The sequence below is a fragment of the Oenanthe melanoleuca genome, chromosome 5, assembly GCF_029582105.1.
Source record: "Oenanthe melanoleuca isolate GR-GAL-2019-014 chromosome 5, OMel1.0, whole genome shotgun sequence".
NCBI classification, from domain to species: Eukaryota; Metazoa; Chordata; class Aves; order Passeriformes; family Muscicapidae; genus Oenanthe; species Oenanthe melanoleuca.
The window spans coordinates 22,097,155-22,117,601 of NC_079339.1; the positions used below are offsets into that span (position 1 = coordinate 22,097,155).

Consider the following 20,447-nt stretch of genomic DNA (forward strand, 5'->3'; position numbering starts at 1 on the left):
GTGATATGTGAAATAATGACAAAACATGTTTTTCCATTTCAGAAAAACATGCATATGATCAAGTGAATATGAAAACAAAGCTTGGAAAAATAAATCTGTAAATGAATATTCAAAATGCAGCTTAGTTCTTGATTTAAGAAACAAAAACAAAAATAACATGACAAAGGGAGGGCCTGTGATTTTTTTTTTTCTCCAAAATGTTAGCTCTTGCTTGGATGAAAATTATTGGGAAATGCTGATATTTACAAAGAAACCAACTCATAAACAATTTAGCTTCAGTTTTCCCAGCTGAGCCTGGGAAAGCAAAACTGGATTGAAAAATACACTGGCAAGGTTTTAATTATGATTTTAATAATGAAGCTTGAACAAACCTCTCACTACCAGTACATCAACTGTCCCCTCATGCTGTTTTCCCAAGCCTGATGGAGGGGCCCTGGAAAAGCAGTCTGATGGCAGATGAGAGAACATACTGATCAGTGTGACTTCAGTCAGCACTGTAAGTGCTTGACATTTCAGAAGAACAAGATCTCTTACTTTGCTGTCCTTATCTGGGAGCAGGTGATCAGGTTCAGACAGTCAGTTTGTCATCCTAAGCTCTTTGTGGCTGAGACCTTGTTTGTTTTGTGCTCTCAGAAGTGCCACTCAGTTTCATGGCAGAGTTAATAACACTGTGTGGTTTCTACTGAGCACAGATTGCTCCTGGAATGTGCTATGGTTATCTGGAAATAGACTGGTATTCAGGTTCCAGCATGCAGATGCCAGAGAGTTTCCTTCTGCCCATCTGTCTAGGCAATGAGCTGGGCTGTGTGTCAGTCCAGCTCTAGGAACCAGAGCCAAGCTGGATCAGGCTTGATTCCTGCCTTCACAGCAAATTGAGAAAGGCATCAGTAGAAATACTGAGAGAGAATAATAGGAAAAGAAAGAGAGCAGTCTGAAGGCAAAGGAAGAGGGAGGAAAGCTGGGGAGGTCAGGGAAGGATGGAACAGGGAAACTTTGAAGTTGAGTACTAAGATGTGAAGTGCAGACAAGAAAGTGTTTGTAAGTAATGGGTGAGTTCTGTGGAGAGAAATTTATCTCAAAATCTGTACAGTTACACCTATGAGGAACCTGCCATCATTTGTTCATGGTTTCCCAATATTGCAGTTTCTGCTTCTGAAAACTCAAGCCTACCAGAAGTGCAACAGAGAGGCAATTTGGATTGTGATACATATGATGTAATATTCAAGGGACAGATCCTTCAGGCAGTGGGAGAGCTGCAGCTCCAGGCACTTATGAAATGGGAGAAAGTGGCTTTAGTGATCTGGGCTAAACCATGGAACTCTTTTCTTGTTCTGATTTCAATTCAATAACCTGTTTATCAGAAAACAAGTAAAACAGCCCTCTTACATGTTGATCTATCATAAAATTGGCTTTATTTGAGGTTGTTATGCTTTAAGTTCACAGAGGATATACTATATTCTTTACACATAGCAAAGAATGCAAACCCCAGCTTTAAATGCAAAACTCAATTCAGTGCTGGCTGGGATTCACAAAGCAATTCCTTCATGATGGTGAAAGCACTATGAACTCGGGAAGCTGGTTTTCAATAGTGGCCCCTTAAATTGCACAGTTGAGCATGTAAGAGCACTATTGTGTCTATGCTAGCATGTGGAAGATTTGAAAGCTGGGGTCACATATAGTTGACTTTTGTTCATTTACAAAACAGTTTCATAGAATCAGGATGGAAAACAGAAAACACATACAAGTCTTTGGATACATCACCCTGCACTTTTTTTTTTTTTCCAAAATATCAGAATAATGATGTCACTGGAGAGGAAAGGGGTGGCAGTTGTTGGAAAAAATGCCAAGAGTGTCCCTGATGAGGAGAGGATCTTGTTTGTGGAATGTGGGGCTGTTTAAAATGGTGGTGCTCCCATCAGGACTAAGCCCAGTCAGTTTATTATAAACCCTCCATGAGACCTGTGCATTAGGCCCTAAAACAAGGGTAAGTGTTGGGCAGCCAGGCAGATACACGCACACTTTCATGATTTACTCACTGGTACAGTGAAATAGTTTGGCATGTGCAGGACTGCAACAGTCCTGGGCAGTGCAGGAGGAGGACCAATGGATCCAGTTTGGCAGGTCTGTAGAGCAAAAATGTAATCTTTGCCTGAAAGAACTATGATTTGCTGCTTAAGGGATATGACAAGCCAGCCTCCTGGAAAATGGCACTCTGAGTCCTTTGCAAAGGAATCAAATAGGGAACAAGGCTATTACCTCGTGTCAAACTGTGCTTAATAAAGAAATGGAAATCCCCTACTCTGCCACAAAGACCAAGCAGAGCTAGGATCATGCTGTGTGACACAAACAAATGAATAGCAAAACAGAAATGGAAAAACATGGGCCCAAATATTGCAAGAAAATACCAGACCCTGAAATGATTGCCTGTCTTAAGCAATAGACTATAACAAAACATACACTTTCAAATACAGTCTGGTTGTGTAATCTAGTTTTGCTATTACACAGAAATAGATTGGGGACCATAACTGTTAAATTCTGTGTGTATCTCCCTATTTTTATTTCACATTAGGAAATAAAAGAAAGCCAACACCAACAAATATTGCACCTGGGGAGCCTTGTAAGTGTTCATTACCAGATATATGACACATTAGCAGAGATTATGCAGAGATGCTGGCACATCTGTATTTCCTTTGCATTGACATTCATGTTGTCTCTTGTTTTTCTACTAAGCTTTGAGGGTCCAAATCTGCATCCCTCATCTTGCAAAGCATCATGAAAATAAGCAGGATTTCTTATCAGCACCAGGACACATCTGCATATCACTTGCATGATCTGGCCCTTGCAGGATTGTTCTCTCTGTTGTTATATAAGGACATAATGTCCAATTTACTAAAGTCCAATCTATTAATCCTGAGCTATTGATTGTTACTGAGAGTAACAGTGTTACTTCTGCACTCTTTTTACTTGTCTCAGTTTCTTTCACTCCGACCCAGTAAGGACTTTGTAAGTATCAGGAAAAGTGAAGAGTAGTTTTCCTAGGGGATAATTGAAATTAACCCCCTTGTGGATTCCCTTGTCAGATGCTGTTGGACTTGAAATACAGTCGCTCTATGTGCAAGAGCAGTAAAAAAGATAACCTCTTCTACACAGTTATCTATTTTTATGGAATTTGGAGCTATCAAGTGCTATTGAAATTTTTTAACTGGCTCAGAAGTTATTGGTACACACACACAGTACAACGGCACAAGCCTTATTTCCTTAGGCTTTTCCCGTGTCGAAAACATGAGCTCTTCCTTCGGTCTGGTATGCATTTTGGAAAGGCTTCCCAGTCTCGCAGTGTCATCCTTTGAAGTTTCTGAGCAGATCTCCGAAGGCATTTCAGCAGCTCTCACCAAGAGACCTCTCTCCCACCTCCCGGGTCTCCTCCTTTTGCGTCCCAAGGATCTCCCCGGAGCATCAGAAGCGCATTGGATGTTACCGGGCGCACCCTGCAGCGGGGACTAGGCAGCTCTCCTTCCCACCGCTGCCTGCTGCGGGCTCAGCGCTGCTCTCGGGTCCCGGCGGACGCTGCCCCTTGCCCGGCTGCCATTCCCGCACCCCGAGCGGCCACGGCGCGGGAGGGACGGGTCACCCGGCAAGTTCTAGGGTGGAGGCGGAGGTGAGGCGAGGCAGAGAGCGGGCCGGGGGGCCGGAGCGGAGCCGGGCCGGGCGGGGGCGGAGGAGGGGGCACGGCCGGGAGGTGGAGCCGGCTGCGCTGGCGGCTCCGGCGCTCCGCGGCTGCCGGGCACGGGGCGCGCACGGCAGTGGGAGCCCAGCGCTGCCGGGAGCCGCCGCTCGGTCCGCCCGGTGTGTGCCCGGAGCCGCCGCTCGGTCCGTGCCCGGTCCGTGCCCGGAGCCGCCGCTCGTTCCGTGCCCGGTGCGTGCCCGGAGCCGCTCGGTCCGTGCCCGGAGCCGCCGCCGCGGGAGCCGCCAGGTAACGGGCGGGGCTCCCCTCTCGCTGCCCTTCCCACGGGACGCTCTGGGGTGCGGGGGCTCGGGGGGCGGCTCGCCCACCCCACGGCTGCGCTGTTCCCTCGGGAGAGCCGTGCCTCCCCCGGGTGCTGGGCGTGCAAGTTTGTGGGGCTGAGAAGGCAGCCCGCCCGCCGGTACCGGCGGCACGGGAGCTGGGGGAGGGCTGCCCGAGCCAGCCGAACTCGCCCCGCTGGTAACACCTCCCCGGGCTCGGGCCCCCGGAGCGTCTCCGGAGCCTCAGAGCCTGCCCTCGGTATCTGTGTGCTCTGCTGCCTCCGCCCGGGATCCCTGTGGCCGTGAGGACAAGCGGAGCCCGCAGGCTGCGCCCGGAGCGCCCTGCGCTGCTCTGCCGCGTGTTGGGGTGTGCCACCACCCCTGACATTCGGATGAGGAAGGTGGGACGGTTACCTGTGTTTTTTGCTTCAGAAGATTACTGGGAGGGATTTTCTCCGTCACACTTTGCTGATCTTCCAGCCCGCTACCCTGGGTCAGTGCCCGCTCTTTAACAGAGATTTACAGCTGCAGCAACATGTTAGCGAGGTACCACATGGGGGTTTTGTAAGCTGAACTGGGCACTGCAAGTTTTATCGTAACTTTTGTATTTAAAAGCTTCAGTGAGTGAGTAAATAGCATTTTCATGTGTGTTGTACTTGGGTGGTTTTCTGTAAAGTATTATAATCATTCTTTATTTTCTCTAGCGCTTTTCTCAGCAGTTAGTAAGATCGACCTATTGCTGCCTGTATTTCTATAAAAAGAGCAGATTTGGGCACAGTTAATAGACTTTAGGCACATAATTCACTGAATAGCCAGTGGCTACCAAAGCTGGTTGGGCAGAAATGTGCTGGGGATGGTTGTGTGCCTGGCGGGGTATATGTTCATTGTGACCATGGGCTCGCCTTGGACTTTTGCTAGTGGGTAAAAAGTTGGAAATGTTAAAGAGTTGTCTTAATTCAACAGGATGTATACAAGTGTTTGATGGATTCTACCAGTTAAATACTTATTTTGGTACTCAATGGTTTTTGTAAGGGGCAGTAGTTGTTGCCTCACAAAAGTATGGAAGCTGTGAGCGAACGATAGAGATGTCATTTGGAGAAATAAGTATATTCTTCATTTTTTTCGTAATTTGGGGGGAATCTTTTAAATTGGATTACGTAGCATAATGTATAGATGCGCTACTTTATCATCTGCTTTCACAGAAGTATTTTTGTAGTATGTTAAAATGATTCGAATGTTTGACCCTGCTTGGAAGGCAGTTAATGTTTCTGTATTTGTTGTGGCCGAGGTACAGCTTTTGTTGGCGCAAGCTAAAATACCATGTGATACAGTTGCCACGAATTCAAGCGTAGCGGGGTGGGGAGAAAGGAAGAGCTTTAACTTCCCTGAGATGTTGCAGACAGCCGGCAAAATCCACACAGAATTTCCACCCTTTCTGCGAGGCAGCCCTGTGCCGCACATCGCTCAGCTGCCCGTGTTTAACGCTGTGAGATGCGCAGGTGATCGCGGAGCTCTCCTCGGGAAGGGGACGATGCCAGCCCGCATCCCGCGGGGAGCGGGGCTGGGATGGGGCCGAAGTGTGCTCCGAGGGGAGGGCTCGGGTGGGTGATGCTGGCGATTTCCACGAGAGGGCTTTCTCGCCGTGCCGGCCGCCCCTGCGCTCGCTGCTCGGCGCGGAGGAGCAGGATGGGCTTGGGGTGCTGTGCGCTCGCTGGGTGCTTCCCATTTCCTTTGTAAATTAGGGGGAAATCCCTTTACTGCCCCTGAGGTGTAAGGAGAAGGCATCCTGGGAAGAACACCAGCCTTCAGTTTCCAGGCTCCCTTAAAACTCAGAGCGATCCCAACAAGTTAATTTCCCCACAGTGGAAACCGAGAAGGGGCTGAGTGTGTTTTCCACAAAAGAGGAGAGGGGTTGGAGTGTTTGCATCCTCGCCGCAGATGATGGCAACGAAGTACTCCATCCTGGTGTGATCTCATTTTTGGCTGCTTTAACATGTATTATACTTCTCAGGGTGGGGCTGGGCAGAAGGGAAACGGGAATCATTGTGCAAGTACGAAAATGCTATCTGCAAGTCCTTTGCCAAGTTGTCTGTGTGTTAGTTCGAACAATTTCACACGCACAGGATTGCAGGTCTGTTTTAAAAGGCAGATACTGTGCCTGTAACTAGTAATAATATTGCAGTTCATAAAACATGAGAAACATCTGTTACTGTGACTTCAATTTGTTTCTCTCTCCTTGGAATAACTGAGTTGACAGCTCAGTCAGGTTTAATGTCCTGTGCTAAACCTTTGGTCGTGTGTCCCACGGCTAATTGTGACTCACAGAATCAATAAACCCAGCTCCTGCTTCTCTGCAGCAGCTCAGCAGGGGAGTGGGAAGGGCTTCAAATCACAACAGCAGACGACGGGGGACAAATTTGGGGTTCTACAAAGCTGGGCCCATCATGTGTCCTTGCCTCTAATAGGGCAGCAGAGCTGGCTGGGGTCTCACTCTTAGGGCTGAGCGAGTGAGGGAGATAGGGAGATGGTCTGCACTGCTGTAGGGGCAGTATTTTCCCTCATAACACCTTTTGTCTTGCCTTAATCTATCCCAGGTTGAATACTGTAGGCAGTTGAAGCAGAGCCATCTCATGCTTTGATGTGTGTTTATTGGCTTTAGCATCTCATTCCCTTGCCATTTTTTTTTTTTTTTTTGGGTTGCTCTCTTTCCACCCCACCTCTCCAAACAAAAAGAATTAGAGCAAAATGTGAATGAAGTGACTTTGTATTTTTGTGAATGGGTTTTCTTGCATTGCCCCTGCCTCCCTTGCTGCCTTCTGTAAGATCCTTTCATAATTAAAATATTATGACTATGCTTATGGTAGCCCTTCACTTGTGGCAGGGATCCTAATTTGACGTCAATGAAAAAATAGTAGTTTCTGGCATAAGGGCAGATGACATTTCATCAGCTAGTGCATGCCCATTTTTTTAAAACCACAGTGCTAAGACCATATGGACAGATAATGAGTTTAAGCTGATAAACAGCTTACAGATTTGCCCAACTAAAGGACTTTCTTCCTAGAAAACACATTTTCCTTTAAAATAAATAATGAAGTTCCTGTGTTTTTATTTAATTATCTTGAGTCCTGTCTGTTCTCACCAGGCTGCTGGAAAACAGGCACAACTGCTCTGGGGACAGAAGCTACTGGATTTATGGGCCTGTAGGTCTTAGAGGAGGGGAAGGACTTGAAAAGAAAAGTTCAGATGCTACAAAATTGAGGCCTTAGGGGCTAAGGTATCTAAAAAAGCAGATGGTGGCCCAAGTAGTATTTAGAGAGTTTCCTGAGGTAGTGCATAGTTCTTGACATGTTGAACATGAGTCATTGCATGGGGTGGTAGTAGGTCCAAGGTCTGTTTGGGAGTTATAATTAAAACAGATGGATATCTGTATTCTGTGCTAACCCTGTGAGGCTGCTGAAGCAGCCCCTGTCTGGGAATAATGTTGCAAGACAATCCCTGCTTTCACTTTCTCAATAATTTTTGACTAATTTCAATATGATTTGTTTATTTAATTTAAACTGACTTATCAATAAAAAAGATCCATTTTTCTTGGTTTTCATGGGGGAGAAAACCCTACAAGTGGTACAGACAGTTGAAAAGTAGCTTGTTTTGGAGTATCTTTAGTTGTCACTGCAAAATAATGACTCAAAACCAAGCAGTGTATTTGCATGAGAGGGCAAAGCCTGTGTGTTTTTCCCTCAAGATGCATAGAAATGAGATATTTCAGATCTGAAAGTTCTCATTCTTTTTTAAGCTGTTTGTTATGTGTTCTTTTATTCTTTTTTTTTTCCCCTGGAAATAATTATTAATTTTAATTGGAAGTGGCAAATGAAGGAAGAAAATAGTTGCATGGAAAAATCAGTACAGACAACTCCATTCTTCCTCATGCTGCTGATTCCTTCTAAAACTTTAATGTTTTGTGTTGTCCCTTCCCTTCACACGATCTGCTTCTCAGCACTGGGAAGATGATTGGGCATTAATTGTATTTCATATGAGGATATATTCCAGATGGCCAGAGCTGCTTTCTGGTGGCCACTGGTAACTGATACAGCAGCCAGGTTGCTTTTGGTCCTGCCTTAGCTCATGGCTGCCTAGCCCAGCATTCCTCTTGTGTCCATTCCTTCCCCTACACCTACATTTCTTATTTTCTTTTCACTGTTCTTTCAGTCTTGAGCTTCCAAGCTGGTGAATGAGTTAACCCATCCCACAGTTCCAGGGGATCTGGTGAATTCAGCACCCACCAAATAGTCAGTGGGTCTCCTGCCCACCCAGCCTCTTCTCTTGGAGCATTTACCAGCTGCTTTGCTGTTTATCATTTCTGCATTGGAAAAGATCTGTCATGGGCTAATTTAGTGTAAATTTTCTGAGCCTGAGAGAAGTGGCTATAGGAAGGCAGTGTGTTGATCTTTTTCTGTTAACCACACCATCTGCTAAACCAGTTTGTCAGCATGTTTTTATTTATTTTTGCACAGATAAAATTTAAAGAAACAAGCTATGATAAAGGTGTTTTGCTCCTACAATGTGATTTGTTTCTCCACCTCTGCCACCTTCTGTTCTTTGCCAATGGGCTGTCCTTCTTTGGTCTTCCTCAGAGCTAGAGGCAGAGAGTCTCACCATCCTGGTGAGCTGGTTATGTGTGGGGTGTTTAGGATTTGAATTGTCTCTGCAGCTGTCTTGATACAGGAATCTCTGGGTGACCAAGTGCCTAATCTGAATGCTTCTTTTCTGGTGGACTGATATGCAGCAAATATTGCAGGAAAATTGAGAGTAGTCATGTGGTGCCAATTTATCCCTAACAAATTAATTTCAAAGAAAACCATAACCAGTATCTTGTTATTGTCCTCAGAGATATTGGAAGAGGGGTTTTGACCATGACATATTTTTAGTAAGGATCTCTTTTTCTGGACAGGAATCTTCCTGACTGGGTAGTCCTTCCAACAAGAACTCCAATGTCTGATAAGTGTCTGGAGGTTCTTGTGTTTTGGGCTTTGTTTATTTATTTATTTATTTATTTATTGCTATCAGGATCTTCCCTTTGCTATGTATTTACTAAGTAAACCTGGTCTAAAATGGAAGTTCCCTGTTTCTTGAGAAATGAATTAAAAATCAGTGTAGAAGAGTCCATTTTTAAACTCAAATGGAGTTCAGAGTTTTTAGACCAGTTTTCACTTCAGGCTGAAAGGGAGGATGCTTTTGATGAAATAAATAGTGCTGAAGCTGAGTCTCATCTGTGTGCTTGATATTACTTGGTTATCAAAGTGCTGCTCTATTATGTGAATTAGGGTCTAGGTCTGAGTTTGCTTGGTAGCTCAGCCTCTGACTGACTGTGCTTAGCTCATCTATTTCTTATTCCTGCCTTTCTTGCCCTCATTAGTTGGTGCATGGCCATGTTAGAAAAGGACTTTGTTGGGTCATCTGGAGTTTGCCCTGGTTAGTCTTCTGGAAGCAATATAACCAGTACCCTCTTTACTCCTGTTCTGTGGCATTACTGTCAGGAAAAAACCTTACAGTGGTTGTTGATTCCAAGGAAGTGGAACTAAACCAAGCTGCTAACGTGAAAAGTCATGTAGTACAGCAGAGATAATGACAGATAATAAAATATAATTCTAATATTTTCTCAGACTTCTCACTAGAGTTGTAAACAGCTTTAAATACATCTTGTGCTGCTCAATTGTCTGGAAAGCCCACAGGACAGAGGAGTGGAATGGGGTATGGTGGGTCAGTGGCACAGTTTGGCAGGGGCTCAGGAGCTTGGAGGCCCTGGCTGCAGGTTGGGTTAAGATTATTGTGCATGATTACTGACTGACTGCTCCTGCAGCTCTGTGCTGCTCCTAAGGCTCAACACTGAAACTGTAATGCTAGCAGCTTTCTTTTCATGGCCCAATGCCCAGTTTGAAGAAGGGTGATTTTGGTCATGTTGCTAGACATACGTATTTATGGCCCTGTTTCATCTGTTGAATTTAATCTCTTGGGGTATTTTTAACATTATTATGGAAACAGTTACTATATTTACTCCTTACAGAAAGCTCAGTGTAAGACAGTCTATGAGGAGAGAGTTCTAGAGTAATAAATATTGCACTAAATTATGGTGTCTACACTTCTTCAGGAAAAATGGTCCAAATGAACTGACTGGCAGTTTGCCTGTTCCTGAGACCTGGACCTCACAGGGCACTGAACTGGAACACTCCATGCTGGGAAAGCAGTGATAGAGTTTGTTCTTGGCTCACTTGATGGCACATCTCATTTTCTTGAGGAGTGAAAATAAACCAGATCTTCTTGTATGGAGGGAACTTGTGCCTGTACTGCTTTCTCAGGCCTGCTGAGAACCTTTCCCATGGAAGTCTTTGGGACCTGTGGGCACCTTTCAGATGATATCCTCAAAACTTGCTGCCAGCAAAAAGAAGATAATGGGATCCCCACTGAATGGAAATTCAGTGGATATTGGAGTGGGAATCACTGTCATTGTTGATATCCTTGTTTCTGTAGTCATTTGAAACCAGAATGTGTTTTAATGTCAGTCTTGCTGATAAAAATTGATGCAGCTTAATGGTGACAATAATGTGGTGGGTACAACGTGGACATGCATGAGAAATAATGGCAAATAAAGGATTGAATGTCTCAGAATGTCATTGAGGGGGTGAGCTTTGGATATGATGTATTTTTGGACTGCTGGACTGCCCTTTTTTCCTGTTAAGGTCAGAGGGAATTCTCAAAGCAAATCTGTGTAGGATGAGGTGCTTATTTTGTGTAGATCAACAAAACTTTTCCTTCTGATGGGAATATGGCACATAACAGGGATCTTCTAGAGTTATACCAAGCTGCTTTTCAGAATAAGATACTGGAAAATCTGAAAGATAATTCTGGAAATGCTCGAGGCACAACACTGGAAGCACCAAAATATCTTTTTGCTTTGCAGCCTGAGAATTGACAATGTAATACCTTGCTGGTGTGACAGATCACTCTGGGTTCATAGGATTGAAAAAAACCTGCAAAGCTGATAAGGATTTCAGCTTAGAGTGATGCTTTGTTAATTAAGAACTGTTTTTCTTCTTTTAAATGTTAAGGGAAACATCAGTCAGGAACAGCATTCTGATGTGATTAAGAAAGAAAAAACGGAGAAGACACAAAACAAAAGAAAAAAAATCGAGTTAATCCTGCCAGTCTCTTGGAAGTCTTATTCTATCTCCTCATTGTGCTGAAGGGAGCAGAAGGTTTCAGGCTTTGCATTTTGTGTGTTCATATTTTGATACTGCAGTGGGGAAGGTTTGGCAGGAGAAGAGTCGGAGTTAGTTTAAAAACATTAATTTTCTTTGTTAATGCTGCTGCAGATAGTTCCAAGTTTCAGTTTGTAGTGGATTTCTTTCAGATTTTCTGTAACTTGATGCTCTTTGGGAAGTGCTTTGAAGCTCTGCACCAGCCTTGGGGAGCAGAGGGCTTTGGGAGGGGGGCTGGACTCTCACTCCCAAGTGCTATCACTGATTTTGCTGCTCAGAACTGAGGTGGGTGAATGCCAGCATTTCTAACATCAGCCTGCTGTAGACACTCCTGAGCTCTGGGAAAGTTGCATTGCTTTTCTGAGCATCTGTTCCACCAGCTGTGAAAATGAGGACGGTGCCCTCAGCATGTGGGTATGATGAACGTCCTTGTTAGCTAATCTTGCTGAGGAGCTTTGGAGCTGTGAAGTGTTGTGAGTTGTTATTTGAAAGTGTGAAGGTTTAAAATGGTGTAAGCCATGAGCTTCCACCTTTTTTAGGGAAGAGAAGTGTCAACTGGGAGACCTTTGGCAGCAGGCACAAAGGGTTTGTGGGAAGGAGGAGAAATTTGCCTGTAATGGCAGTACTTGAGTGAGAATTATGCCTCATTCTAGCCCTGTACACAAAATCTAAATGGATTTATTCGGAGCTTTGTAAAGCACCCGTCCAGGGCTGGATTTTTTCTTAAAACCAGTTGCATTTCCTTTTGCTGTTTTTCCAGCCCCACCCTCTCCTCCACACGTGTTTTTTTGTGATCAAAGCTTCATTCCCAATGCCTTGTAATAATGCTCAGAAGATCCCCTATGGACAACATTTCTGATTAGACACTGAAGAATTCTTTAATTCTCTTCATGCTTATTAATGTTAGGAACATTGTGCTGATAAAAGGTGTGGCTTTTTTTCCACATTGCTGTTACTACATTTTCTTTGGCTCCCCTCCTTCCCAAAGAGTGCACTTATTCTTTAAGATGTCACATTGTCTTGTCTTATATAAACTTGGTTCCTTGGTTCTTGCTTTCAATTCATTCTTTTATCTTCTACAGCACTCAATGAATGCTTAAAAATAATAAATATTAATAATAGGGCTCTTTGAACCAGCAGGTTCTTTGCAGCTTAAACTCACCTTTCCCTGCTGCTTATCCCCTATTAGAAGTTGCTATAATCTGCAGATTGTAGCTGTAATAAGTTCTGAAGCAGTGGCTGGGTTTGTGACAAGCGTAGGATTATAGCTCCAGGTGGGGAAGTCGCAGCAGGAACAGAGAACCTCAAAGGCACAAATATGTTGTTCCAGTTGAAATATTCTTAGCAATAAAGGAAGAGAAGCCAACAAAATTTAGTGTGGGAATAGAGCTATTTATCTAGGTTTCCATGGAGTGTCAATGACCTATATAAGGTAATCCTGTACTGCACATAAAAATTGCTGTGTTTAGAAGTAGAAAAACATTCTTTCTGGAGAAAATAGTTTAAGAAGACTGTACTTTTGGAGATTCTTTCAAGCCATTTCATAGGAAGTATCTTAGATCAGCAAGACAAACTATGACATGCATCTGTGGTATTACTGTGTTTGCTTTGAATTCCCTGCAGAGACAGGTTTACTTCTCCTTAGAGCTACAGAACATAAAGATGCTGTCTGCCCCACTGTGTAAAATCGACCACATAATGCACAGCCCAGGCTCCAAAGGTTTTGCCACACACACACATGCACATGCTCTTCTGGGTATCAGCAACATTTTTACTGTCCCAGACGAAGGAATGAATAAAGTAAACACGGATGGAGAGTGTGAGGTTTTCCCACCATACCTCCTTTCCTCTGTTTAACAATGCAAGTTACCAGATTTGGAGAAAAATACAGAATCCTGAGTTGTCAGGGCAAGTTTCATGAAACCTTATTTGTTTCTTCTACTCTGTGTAGCAGTGGCCCTACTTAGGAGAGACAAGCTGTTCCTAGGCAGAATTTATTTTGGATGGGTTGTTCCAGGCTTGTGTCTTCAGCAGAAACCACACTGGTTGCTACTTGAGGCTAGGACTGCCTAGGAGTCTTCAAGGAAACAATTTGCCTGCAGAAGATGCTGATTTATTGAAGCCATTACTGCCTTGTGGGAAAGGATTGGTCTCCACTCAGTTTTCCTTGGGTGAATTTCTTGCATATAGGATAGAATTTCTTAGTCAAAACAGATAGGAGCCAAGTGGTTTGGGTTTTTCACCTATGCTGTCACAAATCCAAAACAGGGTCCTGAAAGAAGGTTTCCTACATGCCAGAAATGCCTGTCCTAACCACAGAACTGCTGTTCTAGAGCACATGTGTTTATATATGAAGGATTCCAAGGGGTATTCCAAATTTTCATCCCTATGTGAAATAAAAAAATATTTCAAGTCTCAAAAAATGTGGTTCTCTCTAAAAACTGAGTTCCCATCCAGGTGTCCTTGTGTCTTCTTCGTGGTCTTACTGTCTTTCCTCACTGGTTGTGCAGGTTTGTGTCTCCCCTGGATGTGCTCTTAGGGGTGGAGTGAAGAATCTCCAGAGACCTTGGCAAAGTGACAGCAGGGGAAAGACTGACCCTGTAGCAATGCTGGTGTATTTTGTCAGGGTCAAGGCTGTACAAGGATATATAACTCCTAAACCACTGCTTCCTCTGAGGAATATTATTAGAAAATCACCTTAAGCAGCCAAGGAAAATATAACCGAACACTGCTGATATGTTTGTGCCAGGGCCATTGTTGTTGGGCAGGGTAGGAAAATAATGCTTAGGGCAAGAGAGGAGCTGCTTGGAACAGCATGAAACACTCTTGTGCTGGTTTGGTTGCAGCAAGGCTAGCACCTGGTTTCAGTAATAGCCCTCTTCCAATTTCTTCTTTCCTCGTGTTTTGCAGAGAGGAGGAGAAAGTAGTCCTGTCTTGGTCCTTTCTTAATTCTGCTAGGAGAGTAAGGAGATAACAAGAAGGTCAGGAGGGCACCTCAGCTAAGCTGGGTGCTTAGGAGGGTGTTTGTCCTCTGTGGTTGTGCTGTGCAGCACCAAAGACCCTGAACCTGGTTATTCCAGTGCAGCTCAGCTCCCTGGACCATGATGTGCTCTGTGCTGCTTGGCACAGGAATCCCTCTGTTACAAAAGGTGGGATTGCAAATCTGAGGTGCACACTGCAGTTCTGATTATATGGGAATGCCACTCTGCCTTTACTTTGTATTTTGTTCTTGCTGTTTTTAGAAAAGAGGGGAGAAAAAAGGCTGAATCTTCATCATTGCATAAACAAAGACAAAACTCTCCTCTTACAGGCAAAAAATTCCAAGCCCTTGCTGCCTATTTGAGGTTAAATAATGGGAGTTTCCTGTTTCAGGGAAGCCAAATTCATCCTCAGATGGCCTCCACTAATGTGTTTTAAGGAGACTCGTGTTCATCTTGTGGTAGGCAGGAGTCTGAGCTTGCCATTTTGATTGCACCTCTCTTTTCCTTCAAGTTAAATTAGGAGGTATAAGATGCATTTACAGCACACAGAAGCAGCAGTGAAAATCCAGTGGAAATCAGAACCAGGATTACCACACAGCTTTTTTGGATGCAGCATAGCAGTTGGATCCACAATGGTCTGGTCTGGAAATCATATAATGTCAAAGCAGTCCTGGATGTGAGACAAGCTCCACTGTGTCTGTCTGTATGCAGAGATGCAGACCCCAGATACAGTGTTTGAAAGAGCAAATTAAAACACCATAAGCCTTGCTTTTATGTGTTTTTTTTTTTTAATAAACAGGCAATACTTAAAATGTAAGATGGCAATAATGTCTTAATATATTTCCACAAAAAATTGACCTAAGAAAATATTTCTCTTAAATTAATCAAGTGTAAGACCTTTAGGACTGAAATGACAGCAGATTTCTAGTCTTACTTATGGCTACAGTCATCAAAGGAACCTTTAAAGGAACCTCTAGGAGGCTGATTGCTAAGGTTCCATAGATCCCCAGGAGGACAAAGGTAGGCTGCTACCTTTCTTCAGAGCCTTCAGCTGTGCTCTATGATAGCTGTAATCTGGGAGTTATATGAGGCTTTTTTAAGGACTGCACCTTTTGCCCTAAAAAGTCAGTTTGCATCTTCTAATCAAAGAATGCCCTGACTGCTTTGCATCCATTTCATGTCTAAATTCTGCCCATTTTTTAAGTGTACCTAAATTATTGGGAAAAGCAAGCTATTGATGTAAGAAAAAGATGTAAAAAAAGAAGAGGTTAGTCTGAAAATAGTTCCAGCTAAGCTGAGGTCTTAGATGTATGATTGAGCCACATTTTTCCTGTTGAAATAAAATAACACAGAGCAGGCTGTGTGCTCCAGCTGTTCCCTGAGACTGGCTTGCAAAATCCTTTTTGTGGCTGGAGATGTGTTCTTGTGGACTTCAATGTCACTGCCTCAGACTTGTCATTCTAAAGTGAAGGAGCCCAAGAGAAGCCATGTAGTGGATCTGTTTCCCTTAGCATCCTACAAGATTACATCTGTGCTTTAACAAGAAGCTACAATCTTCAGTTGAAGTCCTTGATTTTTTTTTTTTTTTTAATGGGGTGCAACAGTGTGGAGTAGGACCAAACACTGACTTTTTTTTTTTTTTTTATAAAAGGAATATGATTAAATGTAAGACTGCCTGAGCCTGACTGTCTTGTAGCTTCATTGGTAACTCTTCATAGACAAGTTTTGTTTCTTCCTTTCTCCTTTCTGTTCTACTGTCCCTGAGCTTTATTCCTTGTGATGAACTCTGCCTAAATAGAGCAGGGATTTGTCCAAATACACCATTGTCTAGCAAGGAGGTGGTGAAACAAATGCAGTTGTTGGAAGTGATGATAAGGTAATTTTCTCACCCTTCCAATAACTGCAAACACGTTTGAAAGAGGATTTGCAGTGCTGGTAGCATTTGTTGTGTGTACACCCTGAGACAGAAATCAGAGATTGACTGCTGGGTGATGCTGAGGAACAGATTGGGCAGGCATCTGAATATCCCTGCACTGCCCCACCAGAATGAGTCAGTTGCTCAGAATTTTTCTGGCAGATGCAGCCTCTCTCTGCTTCATGTCACAGTAATTATCTTCCACTTGATTATTGAGAGTCTGTGTGGTCCACATTATCTGAACATCTCACAGTTGCAAATGGATTGGATCTTTGTAGCACCTTTTTGAGGCAGAGAATTCCCAATTTACTGATGTAAGTGAAGTCTAAATAACTTGCTGAGGGTGTCACAGGAAACTAGTAACACACTAGAAAATAATAGCACATATCCAAATTTTGCTCCTTGGAAAGATAGATCATGTTTAAAAATGGAGAGGGACTATTTCCTCTATCATAAGAAGATTTTCCCCAGCTAAATAAATGACTTGATTTGCTGTGCTCTTGGAGCCAAATGCCCGAAGTAACTCAATATGTTGCTAAGGCCTTTTCTTATTTTGGCTGTGTTAATTGTGCATTTACTAAATTTGGATGGGACAACTTTTTCTCTGTAAATGAAGCTCTATTTGTGAGGTGTTTGGAGTTTGTTTTTTGTTTGTTTGTTTGTTTGTTTTTGTTTGTTTGTTTTTTCAGGGGCATGTTAGGGGCAAGGCTTGGTTGATCAATTTTTTTCTCATAGAAAATAAAGATCTGAAGTTTTGGAAGGAATGGGGTTGGGGGCAGGGAAATTTTAACCTCAGACAAAATAGTCAATATTTCATGATTTGGGATATGCATTAGAGTGTGGGACACTACAGCTGGTGGCCCTGAGATCTGAATCTTTTTTTCCACATAGTACTGCAGTGCACTGCTACTCTTTCTTTTTTTGGAATGTCAACTTCTTGCCAGTTAAATTTCCTTGGAAGTGTGCAGAGGTTCATAACAAGCATTTCTCTTTGAACAGACAGGTTTTTTCAGACTGTTTTCCCCCAGAAATAGTGTTTGGGAAGGGCAGCTAATCAGGTCTAATAGCCCTTAAGAAGTTAGTGACTCCTTGAGTGCTACCCTGTATTGGTGTCTGAGGAGTGATGCTGTCCTGAAGCATCTGCCTGTTCTCACTGCAACAACCCCAATCACAGCCACAGAGTGAGATGGCCTCTTTCTCTGCCCTGGGGCACTCCCAGGCTCTTCCTTGAGAAAGCAATTTGCTTTGGAGTTATTAAAACAGCACATGCTGTAAAAAAAAAAAAACAAAAAAAAAACCAACTTCCCAGGCACAGGTGTGGAGCTGCTGAGTATTAATGCCAGTTGAACAGTTCAAAATCACTGCTTTGTTTTCGAGGTTGTAATAGTGTTAAAATATTCAGCCTTGATCTTGATGAGAGCTCAAGTCCCTGAGCTTGAGTGGAATCAGGGTCAAGGTTTTTAATTTGTTCATTCTTCAGAGATGCTGAGCACTTTCTGTGCTGCTGGAATTAGTGGGAGCTGTGTGTGCTCAGCATTTTGGAAGGAAAACAGCGTGTGCATGTGTTGTGAGCTGTGATGTGCAGAAGCCAGGATCTCTAGGGGTTTGCAGTATCTAATAAGATGCCCCTATAGTTGTTTCTTAATTAAGCCCCAGACACCTTACATGGCTTCTCTTGAACTTCAGGACTCTGCTTTTCTCTAACATATTTGACTCTTCTATCCTGGCAACTCCTTGGAGCTTTCTGTTAAGGTATTAAGGGGAGGAAAACCAGTTGGTTGCCTCAAGCTGAGGAGGAAATGCTAGACTTGAAGGATTATCTCAGCACAATGAATTTTAAAGACTTTTTGCTGTACATGTGTGGAAAGCTATCAAAATGCTAATGGTTCTGCTGTCTTTTTTAACCCTTTCAACATATGGAGCTGTTGGAGGGAAAGTGAGAATGATGCTATTCTACTAAAAAGGACTGCTCAGTCAGAAATGAAGTTTTCTGTAGCTTTTCATCTGTTAAGTGATAAGGAGGAGTGATGCACCCATCATTTGGATAGACCAGTTCTGTGTGAGCAGCTGAGCCCCTCTGCAGGTGTGTGCAGGCCAGGTACTCCCTGCAACCAGCACCCTGCAGGAAAGGCTGGCACACAGCTGGAGAGCCCACCCTGGTGCCCCTCCTGCCCCTGCCCACTTTGTGGGACGTGCCTGCGGTGCCAAGGATGCCTCTCTTGTGGGGGAGTGTTGGAACCCTGGAAACTGGGAATTTTAGACTTTCTGTGACCCCCCAAGAAAACACTGCTTTTGACTTAAGGCCGTGGAGAAGGCTTCCAAATTTAAATTATAAAGCTAAAATCACAAGCATGTAGTTTACATATAAGTGTGTAATATCATATAGTGAAAAACTTGGAATTTAAAGTCTTAAAATATAACAATATATAGAATACAAGATGAAAGTTTTAAAGCAAAGGTTTAAAGCGTCCATTCTTAATTAAATAAATTGGCCCTTAAAAGGCCTTGTAGAAAACAAAATGTGCCTCCATTTTTGACTTGTTAGATAAAAATACTGTAACACTCACTATAATACAAATAAAAATTAGTAAACATCTAAGTCCAAACAAAAAATACTGTCTCCTGAACTTTTAATTCCAACTGTAGCAAAAAATAAAAAGGTTAAACACAACAGGGCTGTCCCTGCCAGGGCAACTGATCCAGTCATGGGCATACCCTTGTGTCCTGGGATGGGATGGACCATCTTCCCCAGGGTTTCACCAGGGAGACTGTGGTTCTCCATGCAGAGCCAGGGAGGGCACACAGGCTGGGAATGTTTTCTCCATGGCTGCTGTGAGCAGGGCAGCAAGGCTTGCCTGAGGTCCTGAGCAGCTGCTGTGTTGGCAGTGGCCCTGCAGTGCTGTGGCTGCTCTGCTGCTGTGCCCAAGGTGGCTGGGCTGGTCAGGTCTGTGCAGGAGGCAGCCAGGCATGTTCCTCTGGGGATGCTCTCTGTATCTGTGAGCAACTGCTGCTCTGTCTATTTAGGTTTTTGGCTGAAGGTTTTGACGTGTTAGGAATATCTCATTCAACTCTACAGAGATTCTGTTAGTGTTCTGCTTTGGAACCAGGTAAATACTTGGCTAGCCAGTGCTATAAATAACTGAAATAGTGTATTATTAGACCCATGAGACTCAGTCATTCCTTTAGCTGTCTCTGAAATATGTTAGAGCAATAGGTCTGTCTGTGCTTATCTTTTTAATCAGGACTAGCCAGGCAATTTCAGCCCTCAGGAGAGCCCAAATCACTGAGCTGCAGGGCTATCTAGGCCATTAAGCTTATGGCTTTCAGGTTTCTGTGAACCTGTAATGTTGTTTATTTATTATTTTTAAGGCATATTTACTGTTAAATATGAGCTGCCAGCTTATTTCAAATCTTCAAAGCATCAGTCCCTTCTATTTTGCAGCTGAAGTGTTTGGTTGCCAGCATGTATCACCTGGGGGCAGGAGCAAGGGGTTTTTTTTGGGGTTGGGATGAAGGAGACACTGGATGGAGCAAGGTAAAGAGACTGGACAGCAGTGAGACAGTGTGGAACAGACCTTTCCTTTCTCATTTGACTTGAGTTTGAAGTGCTGTATAGCTTGGAGCATCCTAAGGCAGATTGGGTAGGACATTTGGGAAGTCAGCTTTAGGGAAAGCTGTTTTAATGTGGAATGCTCTAAATAATATGAAAATATGGCTGGTGCATAATGCACTAAGGATGGTGTTCACCATGGCTTCCTGTTTGGCTTTCAGCAAATTTATTACTTTAAGTCAGTGTCTGTGTGTGAGAAGAAACAGCAATTCACCCCATCCTCTTGTAGTTTTTCCCATCATAAGCAGTTGCAATTCACTTGCCAATCTCATGTATATTTAAAGGCTGTTTTCAGTGGGCTTTTTTCTCTCTAATTCTTACATTTCTCAGTGGGTGCCTTTAGGAATTGCAAACAATATTTTTTTTATGAGAAATTATTCCCTCTGAAATTGTTGTGATCACTGGGAAAAAAATCTCTATCTTTTTCTAATTCCTATTTCTGACAAAAAGTGCTTTTTCCTTAATCTTGAAAATTTAAGGTTGCATGAATAAACAGGTGGCTCTTAACGGGTCCATAGTTGTTTTGCAGACATGAATTTTAAACTGTGCAACTTCTTTGCATTTTCCATTTGGGTTTTTGTGTGTGCAAAGAGGAGGGAGCTTGAGCTGCATTCTTCCACCACAATCCCTCCTTCCACGCTAGAAGATGAAGGTGTTGGCAGTGGGAAAAGTAGGATTTAGAG

The 20,447-nt window shown here is 43.4% G+C and overlaps 1 protein-coding gene across 2 annotated transcripts in view; it reads left to right on the forward strand.

Moving 5' to 3' along the window:
• Window positions 1–3,802: 3,802 nt before the first annotated feature.
• The window catches only part of TSPAN18 (tetraspanin 18), a 119,357-nt gene continuing 102,712 nt past the window's right edge, over window positions 3,803–20,447 (forward strand). The window contains exon 1 of one of the 2 annotated variants that reach the window (XM_056494012.1): window positions 3,803–3,973. The gene's annotated coding sequence lies outside the window, so the exon portion shown is untranslated. Of the gene's footprint in view, window positions 3,974–4,264; window positions 4,407–20,447 lie in introns of those variants that run through there. The other variant, XM_056494013.1, reaches the window with a different exon arrangement.